At 36.6% G+C, this 13988-nt stretch overlaps 1 long non-coding RNA gene across 1 annotated transcript; it reads right to left on the minus strand.

The window, feature by feature from the left end:
- Positions 1–2415: 2415 nt before the first annotated feature.
- Positions 2416–11943, minus strand: LOC120087920. Its single transcript, XR_005484725.1, has 5 exons — positions 11497–11943; positions 3150–3211; positions 2992–3070; positions 2794–2833; positions 2416–2560 (listed from the first exon to the last, which is right to left on the minus strand). It is a non-coding gene; the product is annotated as an uncharacterized LOC120087920 (long non-coding RNA).
- Positions 11944–13988: the final 2045 nt, after the last annotated feature.

A 13988-nucleotide genomic window follows, 5' to 3' on the forward strand; every position in this document is an offset into this window, starting at 1 on the left:
TGGAGTAATTTGTAACTAAAGTTAAACAATTAATATATTTAATAAACGTCATATTAATTATAATCTAATGCCTAATTATTTTTATGATTAATTAAGTTCAACCTTAATAATTTTAATTTTAATTAAATAATATAGAAAAATATATTTTAATAAATAATATATTATATAAAATGTGAAAAAATGAGATTAAAATATTATATATTAATAAAGGATATAAAAAAAGTTTTTATAAATAGAATGAATGAAGTAATAAAAATTATAAATAATTATTGATAATCATATATTCATAATCTCAATACCAATAAATAATTGCTTGTTTGTTAAAACATAATAAGAAAGCAACCGATTATTATTATTAAAAAATGAATTTTTGTACTAAGTAAATTTAACTGATCTTATGTTATTAATAAAATGTATTTAATATATTGTTAGTTAATTAATTAATAATTTTATGTAGAAAAATAATTGTATCCATTTAATAAATTTTTATGGTAAAAATAAGTTAAGTAAATATTTTAATAGGTTAATATTGGTTTATTAAAATAAATATTTATATTAATTTAATTAATTAATTAACTATATTCAAAATAAAATTAATTATATATAAAATGAAAACGGATAGAAATGCAAAAAGAGAGAATCCACCGTTTTGGAAGTGAAAAGAAAATCCAATCATTGTCTATGGAAAATGAGATTCTTGAGAATAACTTATTCCTAGACAAAGAGTTAAAAATCGTGAAAGAAACATGAGATTTAGTGTTTATATCCATTTTCATATAGAAAACTCTCCAACTAAATGATGACCTAATCCGGTCTTCTTTTTTTTTTTTTTTTTTTTTCAGGTACATTTGGGCATATTTGGTGTCGAAATCCCCAAGAAGTTCTAAAGATATATATCGGCCTTCAAACAAAATTTTCAAGATTTTTTTTGAACTTTTGAATACGGATTTCGGGGTATATTTCCGATTGTAACCTCCTTCTTCAACCCATGAGTATAGATTTAAAACCATGAGTTCTGTTGATCTGTAAATTGCAGATCTGTATTTGGCATATTATTGTTGCTCCATTCTATATTTTTTTAGGCCTCATGTTAAAATTTCTAAAAGATCTATATTGTCCTTCAAACCAATTTTTTCAAGATTTTTTTTTGAACTTCTAAATCCGGATTTCATTGTTTATTTTCGATTGTAACTTCCATTTTCGACCCAGAATATTGAGCTCATCAGTTATGTTTTAAAAAAAAAAACAATAATAATAAGAAAAAAAATAAAAAAATAAAAAACTAAAAGTCGCCCATTCTGACATACAAGTTTGATAATGATTTCATATATCAGTTATTTTATGTATTGTAAGTTGTTACTAGTTTTAAAATATAGAGTCTAGAAATATGTATATATGTATTATAGTGTGTAGAAACTGGTTTATGGATGATAGGCAACTTGTAATGAACTGAATAATTGGAGGTATTGCTTATGTTTAGTGGGAACATACAGTATATAAGGATCTTATCTACTGATGTTTATATGTTATATGTGATACAAATGGATCAGAAACAGTTTAACACATGGCTCGTGTAGAAAGCTTTCTGGGCATCATAGTAATAGGTGCAGAAGCTAACAATTTCTTGGTTCTTCAAGTAGAGCAATTCCATCCAATCACTTCTACAAAATTTTGATGTATGACGTTTAAAAACTGTCACAATTAAAATTCGTGACTGTTATTTTCTGTCATGGATTCTTTGTAAAAGTGTGAGCATCAATGATAGTTTTTAAAAAATATCATGATTCAATTTTTAGTGACAATAAATAATTGTTAGCAATGAACAATTATTGACCATGATAAACCGTCATTGTCAAGTTAACTCTGTCATGCTATCATTGTCATCAATTCACTCAAAATTAGCTAATTGTTATAGCGTTATGGATATTGACCATAGTTATAAAATGTCAAAAAAGAATATATAATAACTTTTTTCCTGTCAAGAATATCTTAACCATAATTATTTATTGTCATGAATATTTAAACCTTGACAAATATTTTATATTGTCAATAACATACATGTCTTGATAGTTTGTTATTCTTTGAACCTTGTCATTTAACACATGAATTTCATCAACTAAAATTGTTTTTAACACAACATTGATACAAACATGAATAAGAACTTTTATATATAAGAATAAAATTAGTAACTTTTTACCAAAAAAAAAAAAAAAAAGAAACTACTAATAACCAAACTTTTGCAAAATTCTTACAAAGAAACTAAATACAATGTATTGCCAACGAGTTAACACATGAATTTCATCAACTAAAATTGTTTTTAACACAACATTGATACAAACATGAATAAGAACTTTTATATATAAGAATAAAATTAGTAACTTTTTACCAAAAAAAAAAAAAAAAAAGAAACTACTAATAACCAAACTTTTGCAAAATTCTTACAAAGAAACTAAATACAATGTATTGCCAACGAGTAACCACATTACAACAAATTTTATATTAACCAAATGTCAATCACTTGCTTGATAGCTTCACCACTTCAATACATTCTTACAATACCCTAGTAAAAACACAACATTAAGCCTTAATTCAATAATGTGAATCAATCCCAAACAACAATAGAGAGTTCCCAAGGGTTATAAACTAAGTTCAACATTTAGAAAGAGTTCAAAATGATCTAAGTAAAGCTCCAACATAAAAAATTGATAAAATAGTCTTAAAACTTAATTCAAACACTATGAAGTTTGAATCAATCCCGAACTATATGGAGATAGTAAGAGTTGAATAACATACCATATTTTCACCGTGAATGAAATTTTCATGACCATCAACCCTGAAATCATATAATAAAGAATACTTGTGTTGAGAAACTTAACACAAAAAGCCAAGTTTCATATGTTAGTATTTAAAGGAAGTGAAACAATACAAAGAATAAGTATATAACATGGTGCAAAAGTAGTCTCATTTATTAACATTACACTAATGACAAACCTTGCCAACTTGAAACTTTTTAAATCCAAGCTCTTAATAGAGCAAACATAAGAATATGTAAACACCCCACGTATTTAACCTACACAACAGCGAAGATTTTCTTACTTACTATCACAAAGATAAAACGAGAACTATCAAGTTAAGTGCATTTAACGTACTTAAATGTTATAGTTGGAAATACAATCACTAGTCCACTGTGGTTGTTTAAAGGCAAAAGTCCCTGCGAGAGTTGGTAACCATTAAATTGGAATGGATATAAAATTGTTATGCAACCAAGAAAAATTAAAATAGTCGTCTCCAATCGACACAAATACCTGCATATAATGAACAACTATACAAAAACCACAAAATGAAAAACATGTACATGGCGTCCTAATGAACAACTATAAAATTCACATCTCACAAGCATAGAAGAATTGTCTCCAATTGAATTAGGAAAAAATAATAAATTGAATGATTCTCGCATATGAGATATCAATAATTGGAAGAAGTTTTAGTAGGAATGAATATGATGGCCTAGAATGTCATCAATGAGCCGACAAAAAGCCTAGTATTCAAAGATGATATTGGCTAGATTTCAATTTACAAATATGAGTATCTATAACACTCAACAGTTTTCCACACCAATTAGACAAAGTATAGACCGAAACTTTTGCTTCCTAAGCTCAATTTATATAGAAACTGTGTTATCAATGTACTGGAAACACCTTGCTAACACTACAAGGAACATGAATCAAATATGTAACACCCCACTAACACTACAAGGAATATGAATCAAATATGTAACTGGTCCCAACATTCTCCTGCGTCCTCTGAATTCCCAGGAGGTCATCCAACATAGAATTGCTCCAAGCTAAGGATGCTTAACTTGGAGTTCTTGTGATTGAGCCACCAAAAAGGAAGATGCACCTTATTGGTATAAGTAGTAACTTTCAATTCTTTTAAGCCTTTCTTAACCATACTTTCATGTCTTCATGGTCCCTCTCATTCGGATGTGATATCGGTTCATTCATGTACCTCTCCTGAATTCGGGTTGTTACAAAATAAAAGTAGCCAAATATGCTTCAATGCATTATGAAAATGTGGCTTAACAAATTTTTAGGTCTAGTGAAAGATTGGTTCAAATGATACATTGATAGGATAAAATCTTGAAAATGACAACACTCAAAATTAAAAGGATAATTGGAGATCGGAGAAATCAAAGCATCAACAACTATTGACAAAGTGTTCTTATGTGTGTGTGTATATATATATAAGAACACACATTTCTTATATATTGCTCAGCAAACAAATCCATATAGAAATACTAAAGGAAAAGTATTAGAAATGGCTAAATGTTGATGCATTCACCTCAAACAATGCCTTCAAAACCCACAAAAACACCAACATTAGCACCCCATTATCAAAAAATCCCACTTGGAAAAATAATTACTGGTACACAATAGACACAATAGACCAACAACAATGTAGGAAAAAGGTCAATGATTAAGCTTATTTACAAGCTAAATAAACTTTTTACGGATTTAGTAATGATGGATTAGAGAAGAACCAATTTCACACCCATCCCAGCTCGCCTTGAGACTTTTCTTGAAAACATTCTCAACATGAGCGGTATTTTAGAATTAACTTTTTCTTGTTACGAGAGAAAACCAACTTTCATTGAGAAGCCCTAGACAAATAGATTAGGGAAATACAAAGAGAGAATTCATCACTATTGGCACATTCAGTCGGACATCTCTACCTCTCATCTCTCTCTCAGCATCCAAACAAGACAAATGGCACCAAAGAAGATAGCATCCAGAGCTTCCTCCACAAACCGCTCTTACATGGGACCTGTCACCCACAGTCACTCAAGAGAAGTCACGTAGGAGCAAGAGCAAAGCTCCCTCATCACACACAACATTTTGAGGCAAATGACGGAGTCCCTACGACGCAGGGTTGTCATCAAGGAGAACCCCCTGTTTGATAATTCTACTTCCACTTCTAGCAAGCCGAAAAGGGATTTGCAGCCAGATGTGATTTATGTCATGATGGCAGATGTGACGGATGAAGCAGCTATGGCAGAGATGGAAAGGAAGATCAACTTTCTGATGAAAGCCGTCGAGGAGCGAGACCATGAGTGCCTTGAGAGAACAAATGCATTCTCGAGAGGCTGCTGAATCAAGCCAAGCACCTACGGTTAAAGCAACTGACAAAGGGAAGAAGTCATATTGTGCAAGAAAATCGACTGCAACATCAGCTTCAGTTGGCCTCTTTGTCGGTACACAATTTGCAATACATGACCGTGACCTCCATAAGGGCACACTATGGAGGCTCGACTCAAATTCCTTATATATTCAAAGCTATACACCAGAGGATTGAAAACTTGAGAGCAATCAATGGAAGGGCAACCCAAAAGCAACACAGTCGCCACTTTCGTAGAAACATGTCGAGAATGCAGGATCAAAGGGAGATTTGCTAGTCAAGCAGTTCGTAGAATCCTCAAAAGAAACGGTTTTGATTGGTACATTGACTTAGACACTGAGGTGGATCGACATCTGGGAGCAACTTGAAAGAGAATTCTTGAATCGCTTCTTACAGCACGACACCTATCAGCATGATGTTCACAATGTCAAGCAATGAAAAGGGGACGAGATCATTGACTACATCAATCGATGGAGGGCTCTGAGTCTGGACTGCAAAAATCCGCAGCGCAGATTATCTACTGTGGAAATGTGACACGCATGGTATGCATTGGGACCCTCATATATCTGCAGGTGAATAAAAAACCCATACCTTGAAGAATTGAAGCGACTCGCGCCCACGACATTGGAGCTAAGTATCGGCAACAAGGGAATGGAGGATTTCCTAATCCACGAATCGATGAAAGAAAGAAGAGAAGTATAAGGGCGCCAAGAAGATTGTGATAAGGTGCACGAAGAGAATGAATGGTCGTTAATATGATCCCGTTGAAGTTTCCTCGAAAGGAAAGAGAAGAAGATGAAAAAAAGACGAAGGAGGTGAAAGAAGTCGCCTAACTCTAACCAATAAGCGGCAGAGGAAAACTATCTATTCCCTGACTCTGACGATTGGATATGTTTGAGCAACTGTAGAGAACACCTTTATCAGCTATCGAATGTAAACGACCAAAACAAGCCGAACAAGTGGACGATCCCAAATTACTGCAAGTATCACAGGGTTGTTAGCCACCCAATTGAAAATTATTTTATATATTGAAGAAGTTGAATCCTCAAGTTGGCTTTGGACGAGGAAAACTAGAGCTGGATCCTAGAACAAGATGCGTCTTCAAATAATAACATGTACAGTGATGGATAACTTCCAAGCATGTTTGCACACGAATCATATGTTAGACAGAAAGTGAGAGTTTGGTCCAGTTTGGGACCTTTCGACCTGTGTGATGTGCAAGTCTTCAGCGGGAGGTCCAAGCCACAACATCCTCAAAATAGGAGAGAGGCATTGATAATGACGATGAACGAAGGTTGGATCCTTGATGACAGCACTATAAGACAGAAAGCGATTTGAATTACCCGAAAAGAGATCAGACTTTTTATCGAAGTTATAGGAGAGGGGGAGCAAGACACAAAAACAACAGTAAGGTCAGAAAGAAGGCCGGAGGTCCAAGTGCTGTCTGCACGAACAGAGACGAGGACGTTATCCTTGTCCTAGCGCGACAAGTAGCAGGTTTGGTCAGATGTTCCTACCAAAGAACTTCTGTGATTGGGGTTACAGAAAGAGACGTAAAGGTGCTACATGTCATGTTGTCAGCATCGTGGCAAGAAGACCGGATTACTCTGCCAGCCCCATACAAAGTTGAGCAGAAGAGCCACAAGGGTACTATATCGTTCATTTAGCATAACACGACCTGCTCTACTCTCACAAGAAACAAAGATGACCCTCATTGAGGCATTGTTGGAATCCAACGCATTTGATGCACCGACCTCTACAGCATGTACGTATGCCTCATGTTGTATCCATAGGCTTCTCAGACAAAGATCTGTTTCTGGAATCTAAATTGCATAATAGGCTTTTGTACGTCTTTGGATACATTCGAGAACCGAGAGTGGGTCGAATCCTCATCGTTAACGAATCCACCGTCATTATAATGCCTAAGACGATTATGAAACAACTGGGCACACTCATGGAAGAGTACCAAACAACAAATTAGTGATTCAGAGTTTCAATCAAGGTAGTCAAAGGGTGATAGGCATGATACATTTAGACCTTCTCATTGGCGATCTAAAGGCTGATGCTCTGCTTCATGTGATAGACTCAAAGACCACCTACAAGCTGCTATTGAGGCACCCTTGGATTCACGAGAATGGTATGATTACGTGAACACTGCATCAGTGTTTCAAGTTCTACCAGGATGGGATTAAGAAAGTTGAAGCAAACTCTAATCCATTTTCTAAGGTTGAATCTCACTTCGCAAATGCGATGTTTTACCTAAAGAGCAATAATTCTGGTGAAATAATGCCCGTAGAGACCTCACTGACAAAGAAAGCAAGTGAATCCTGCTCAAGGTCGCCAGTATCGCCAGTAGGCACAGAGAAAGGAATGAGTAGCAAGGTACAAGCCTCTAGCCCAAAAGAGAGTGGGACATCCCCCAGTGTTGAAGAGACACCTGATGTGAGGGATGAAAAATCCTCAAAGCCATCGATTCTTCGATATGTCTCTTTATTAAGATGGAAGAAGGGTGAGTCACCTTTTACGAAATGCTCAAAAGGTTTTTAGGTTGGCGACATAGAGATTCTAAATGAGAGTTTCGTTACACCTCTCACGTCAAGAACAAAGTAGGAAGTCCACAAGCGGGAGGCGAAAGTGACGGAGTTAAATCTGTCTGAGAAGCGAACTCAAGACAAATTTTATCCCAAGGTTTATAAGCTGTAGACGAAAGTGGGTTATGACTTCACAACTCACATTGAGTTCAAGAGCTTGAAGATTTATGAGCAACCCAGACACTCGTTGACCCAAAAGAAGCTTTTGCTCGAGGGACACGCTATACCTATGTCGAGGGCGGGACTCAGATATGAATCATCAGAGCCGGTTCGCATAATTAGAAAAGCGAAGAGAAAAGTGGCCAACATCAATCATATCATTACAGAAGAAGTCGATGATATAGGGGAAAGGGAGGGCAAAGATTAAAGAGCCTCAGCCTTCGATCGTATCAGGCCGCCTGCCACACGTGCTTTGATCTTCGAGAGATTGAGCATGACGAAAGCAGAAAGGGGAAGTCTACATACGATTCTCGAAGCTACTCGACGCTCAGTCTTTCGAAGGTTGACTCTGCCGAATGAAAGAAAAGAGGAAATCATTTGTTGGCCGTCGGTGGTGGCGCGACCTTCAGCCTTCGAGAGACAGCTTCTCTTTGGAAGAGAGGACTTAGTCATAGTAGAACTATGATTTATATTCATTAGACGGATTAGTGGTACTTAAGGAATTAGATGTAACTACAGGGGCATAACGGTTATTGGCCCAACTATTTACGAGTGATCTATGAAGAGTTATCGCACTGTTGATTGGTTGATATGGACACAAAATATATTTGTAGTAAGGAGAGGGCAGCTGACGGTCTTTAGTGGAGTGCCTAAAAGTTAACGGATGGTGGATCCCGTGACTAAAAAGTTTAGACAGTTATTCACGTACTATTGGAGCTTCAAGCTATAGGTTCATAAGGTCCCCTTGGTAGCTCAATGGATTCAAGTTGAGAATCAGTTCTTGGGGTTAATTTGAAATGTTCAAATTGACAAGAGGAAATTCGATTATATATGATATGATCGGTGTGATGTATGAGATACATCAAGTAGAGGATTAATGTAAATGAGATTTACATTAAGTACCATGAAATAGAAAAAGACCTATGGTTTATATGTTTCATGAAATGAAATATTAAAACTATAGGTTATAAATATAATATAGTAAGTTGGTTATCATATATATTTATAATAATATTAATTATTGGATAATTATATCTTTTTCTCTAATAACCAATTGAGTGGGAGGTTATTGGTAGTTTCATGGTAATCGTGAGATAAAAGGAAAAATGTTTTCCGAAATTTAGTAGATTTGAGAAAGAGTTTCTATTCTTGAAATAACTCACGAAATTGTTGTCAAATGAATAGGATTCACTAAACGATAGCTGAAGAAAGACTAAACAATCGTTGAGTGACACTACACGATAGTTTACTTAGTTGGTCGTCTTCTAATTGATCGCGAGGCTTTTGCTATATGATAGCTTTCCGTCTTCTAACAATTGGGCATTCATCTAACCGATAGACTTTTTTCATCTCCCACTTGCTCAATCGTTTACACGATTGTTATACCTTCGGTCTCTTCTCTAGCAAGTCCACACAGAGCCCACACTTCCGGATTCTCACACTGAGAATACCAAACCATTGTGGTGGTTTCTTACTCAACTCAGCTAAGCAAAGGTTTTTGGAGGCCGTTCGTTGTGTTCGCGGTGTTCGTGTGGTGGTTGCTGATTGATCGTGCGGTGTTGCGATCGCTGTGTTCGAGCGTTTGTGTGTTACAGTCTTGGAGATTGAACGAGCGTTCGTGATCGAGGGAGTTCGAAGATGAGTCTTCAAAGGTATGTATAATCTTTCCCTTGATTATCTGGTAAAACATGCTGTAATTTCGTATTGTGCATGACTGGTTAGTTTCTGTTTCTTGACTGTAATTGTTAGTGTTCAATTTCGAATGGAATTTGGAACAATCATTCCGCTGCTCATGGAAATTCTCATGTCTGATTTCCTTCAAGTAGTCCACCATCCCGTGATTAAACAAGGGTATCGACTCGTTAAGCAGGCTTAACGACGCTTTTGGCCGGAATTTATCCTCTAAATTGAGGTTGAAGTCAATAAGCTGATTGAAGTTGGGTTCGTCCGCAAAATCAAATACCCAACGTGGATAGCCAACATTGTCCCGGTTAGAAAAAAGAATGAATAGCTTCATGCCTGCATGGACTTTCACGACCTAAACAGCATATGCCTGAAAGACAATTTTTTGGGGCCTATCATAGAGATCATGTTCGATGCGACAATGGGACATGAGGCCTTATACTTCATGGTAGGATCATCCGGGTATAACCAGATACGAATGGCCCTTACAGACGAGGAAATGTCGACATTTTAAACCCCAAAAGGGATATATTGCTACAAGTTGATGCCTTTTGGGTTAAAGAACATTGGCGCTACTTATCAACGTGCCATGCAGAAGGTATTGAATGATATGTTGCACAAACACGTGGAATGCTATGTGGATGAACTTGTGGTCAAGACCAAGCAACGATAGGACCACTTGAAAGATCTAAGAATCGTGTTAGATCACCTGTGAAAGTACCAATTAAAGATGAACCTCTTAGAATGCACGTTTGGCGTTACTTCAGGAAAGTTTCTGGCTTCATTATGAGACATCGAGGGATAGAGATAGATTAATCCAAGATCGATGCCATCCAGAAGATTTCAAGACCAAGGGATCTACATGAGTTGAGAAGTTTGCAAGGACGTCTGGCCTACATTGGGAGACGTATTTCTAACTTGGTAGAGTAGTGTCAATTTCAGAGGATAATGAAAAAAGGAGAAAATTTTGCATGGGATGAGAGTAATCAATCCAGAGATCATTTCGATTCCATTAGTAATGAGGATTCGGAATATCATACATTGATCAATCAAAGAGAGATTCAACAACTAAAAGAAAGATCGATTCTTTGGGATCTTTTCTTTCTTCAAACGGAACGAACAGAGATTGAATCAGACCGATTCCCTAAATGCTTTTCTGGATATTCCTCAATGTCCTGGCTATTCACGAAACGTGACCTGCAAAAATGCCTTCGATAGCATAAAGAGGTACCTGATCATTCCTTCTATCTTAGGAGCCCTAGTAGTGGGCAAGCCGTTGATACTGTACATCGCAGCGTAAGAAGAAGGAAGGGAAAAGAACGTGCTCTCTACTACTTAGGTTGGACCCTAAACGGAGCTGAGATCAACTATTCTTCTATTGAGAAGACGGGCCTTGGCTCTTCTTCGCCATAGATAATTCAAAATAGATAACTCATGCAATTTATAAAATTTGTATGGAATTGATATTTATAGAGAACTTAAAAACTTGAACTCTCAAAACCTTCAAATGTGTGCAAATGTTGTAATGAATAGATGGTTTACTAAATTCAATATCTTAAAAATTAAATGGTGTAAAGAACAACTCCAACCACTTTTGTATTATACTAAAGTAGAGACCGACGACTTCAAATGGAATCAAATGCTTTCAAATTCTAAATGATGTGCTAATTTATGGCTGAAGGATACTTTTCTTTATACATTACTTTCAATATAACGGCCAAACATGTCAGAAGACAATAAGATACTTCTTGGATGTGTGTGTTTAAAATCTTCATAATGTCTAATTTGTAGTCAAAGACTAGTAATAATTACAAAAATGAACAGATAAACTTGAAACAGGGCACATGAAAATAAATTGCAGATGCAATGAAAATGAAATCAGGCTTACCAGACGACACAATCGAAGCACAAAGCAAATAGTGGCTAGACTGATCGAACAGAGCACATCGATGGACCAGCGGTGCTACAGACGGTCGATGGCTAGAACGAAAAACCGTCAGGGTGGATCGACGAGCGACGCTGCACAAAACGAACGACGGACGCAACACAAAATGATTGCTAGACGAAAATTGATCGACGGATGAGCTAGACGATCGACACAAATCGATGGCATAAAACGATCGACGGACGAGCTAGACGAAAATCGATGGCTAAACACAAAACAATTGGTACAAATCGATGGCCAGATGCAAAACGATCGGCACAAATCGATGGTTACAAAAATCGACGGTGTGATGGGAGAGAAGACGTGAGGCGAGCGGAAAAAAACTTCGATGGTGCGATGGGAGACAAAACGCGAGGCGAGCGGAAAAAAAGTTCGACAGCACAAGGGACTCTACTTGACGAACTACTAGGGTTTAAAAAATGTTTGATATTTTATTTGAGAAATATTATTAGGCATTTTTTTATTTTACTTGACACGACAAAAATGTCAAGTAAAAAAAACTTCGACGGCACAATGGACCACTTCACGAACGGCTAGGGTTTAAAAAATACCTGATATTTTATTTGAAAAATATTATTAGGAAATTTTTTTTATTTTACTTGACACGAAAAAAATGTTAAGTAAGAGCTTCATATACTTGACACGTGAAACGTGTCAAGTAAGACCTTATATTACATGACACGAAAATTGTGTCAAGTAAAGATTCGTGTGAAAATATTCGAAATATTTCATCAATCTCTGCTTTTTTAACCCTTTTACTTGACATTTTATTGTCCAAAATCACATTACTTGACGTTTTTTTTTTTCCAAAGAAACGTCAAGTAATTAAAATCTACAAGTGTCAAGTAATGTCCATTTTGTAGTGGTGCTAGTTGACATAAATGTGTTTCATTGAAGAGGGATCTAGTGAAAGTTGATCCGTGAGTTCTGAACAGGACATGGCACCCAAGTTCAGAGCATGGGAGATAGTTAGAGAAGGGGTTCAGGACCCTCAAGTGCAGCCCCCACAGGCCAGGACCCTCCTCCGCCAGGGGTGTAGGGAGAGGGAGTTAATAGAAGTCAGAATGTCCCAACAACATGCAAGACCTGTCCCTTGAGGCTAAATACTTGAGGGATTTTAGAAAGTTTGACCTCCGCCCCTTTGATGGATCGTTGAGGGATCATACAAAGGCAGAGATGTGGTTTTCCTCGATTCTATATGAGGTGTCCAGAAGAGTACAAGCTTTGATGTGTAGTTTTTACGCTGACAGACAATGTAGAAATATGGTGGTGTTTAGTAGAGAAAATGATTAACACAAATGGAAGGCTAGCATCGTGGGATCATTTTAAGGAACGTTTTTATGAGAAGTATTTCTCAGCCAACACTCGATACAACAAGCAAGCTGAATTTTTAAGTTTGAAGCAAGGGGTTATGTCTATAGAGGAGTACGAGCAGGAATTTGACAAGCTGTCTCACTTTGCCTTGAAACTGGTAGCCACTGAGGTAGGAAGAAGAGAGAGGATCATTTAGGGTCTGAGAAGTGGGTTGCGAGGTATGGTGCATGCCTTAGACCTCAAGACGTATGCTACGACACTGTAGGTTGTCATGAGGATTGATGCTGACTCCCAAGAGGGAGAAAAATACAGGAAGTCATTCAGAATTGGGGCCTCTGTGGGGCAGAAAGGAATGTAGACCAGAAGACTTCTGAGCCTCAACAAAAGAGTTGGAACAAAAATAGAACTCCACGACATTTGGGGCAGCAAGGTCTCCATCCCGCATCTATTAAAGAAGAAAAATCGGCCTGTAACTCCTGCGGAAAGTGTCACTGGGGTCGTTGCTTAGCTGATGTAGGGGTGTGTTATCGTTGTGGACAGGAAGGGCATATGGTATATGGGTGCCCTAGTAGGAGAACTACAGATGGTAGGGACCAACCGTTAGGTCCAGACCAGGTCGATTTAAGTGGACAACAACAGCGGAATAGGAACAGTGCCACAACTTGAATGAGATGGAGAAGTTAGACACTGTGGTGAAAGTTAAAGTTACATTCTAGATCTTGACACTCTAATGTTGCTTGAGACTATGTTTGCTTGTCTTCTTTTGTATGCTTAGTTAGTATAAGAGACCATGTATGTTCTGTTATCCCTATGCAAAGTATTATTTTGGTATGGAGAAAAGAGGGGGGCATGACAGGTTCACTGGCGTAATCAAGGATGGTTGTAACCTTAGTAGTTTGGTCATTAAGATTTAAAGTTATTTAGTCATAGATTGGATGAGAGGTGAGCCTTTGCATAAAAGGTTTTTTAGAAATGAACTTTCGAGGATGAAAGTTCTTTAAGAGGGGAAGAATGTAACGCCCCGAATTTTTCATAATTAAAATTTTGTATTTTTGTAAAATTTGAAGACAATTTTGTTAATCTTGAAATTCAATTTTGTTTAAAGGAAAGATTTGGATTTA

This window comes from Benincasa hispida, chromosome 10 (genome assembly GCF_009727055.1).
Source record: "Benincasa hispida cultivar B227 chromosome 10, ASM972705v1, whole genome shotgun sequence".
NCBI lineage: Eukaryota > Viridiplantae > Streptophyta > Magnoliopsida > Cucurbitales > Cucurbitaceae > Benincasa > Benincasa hispida.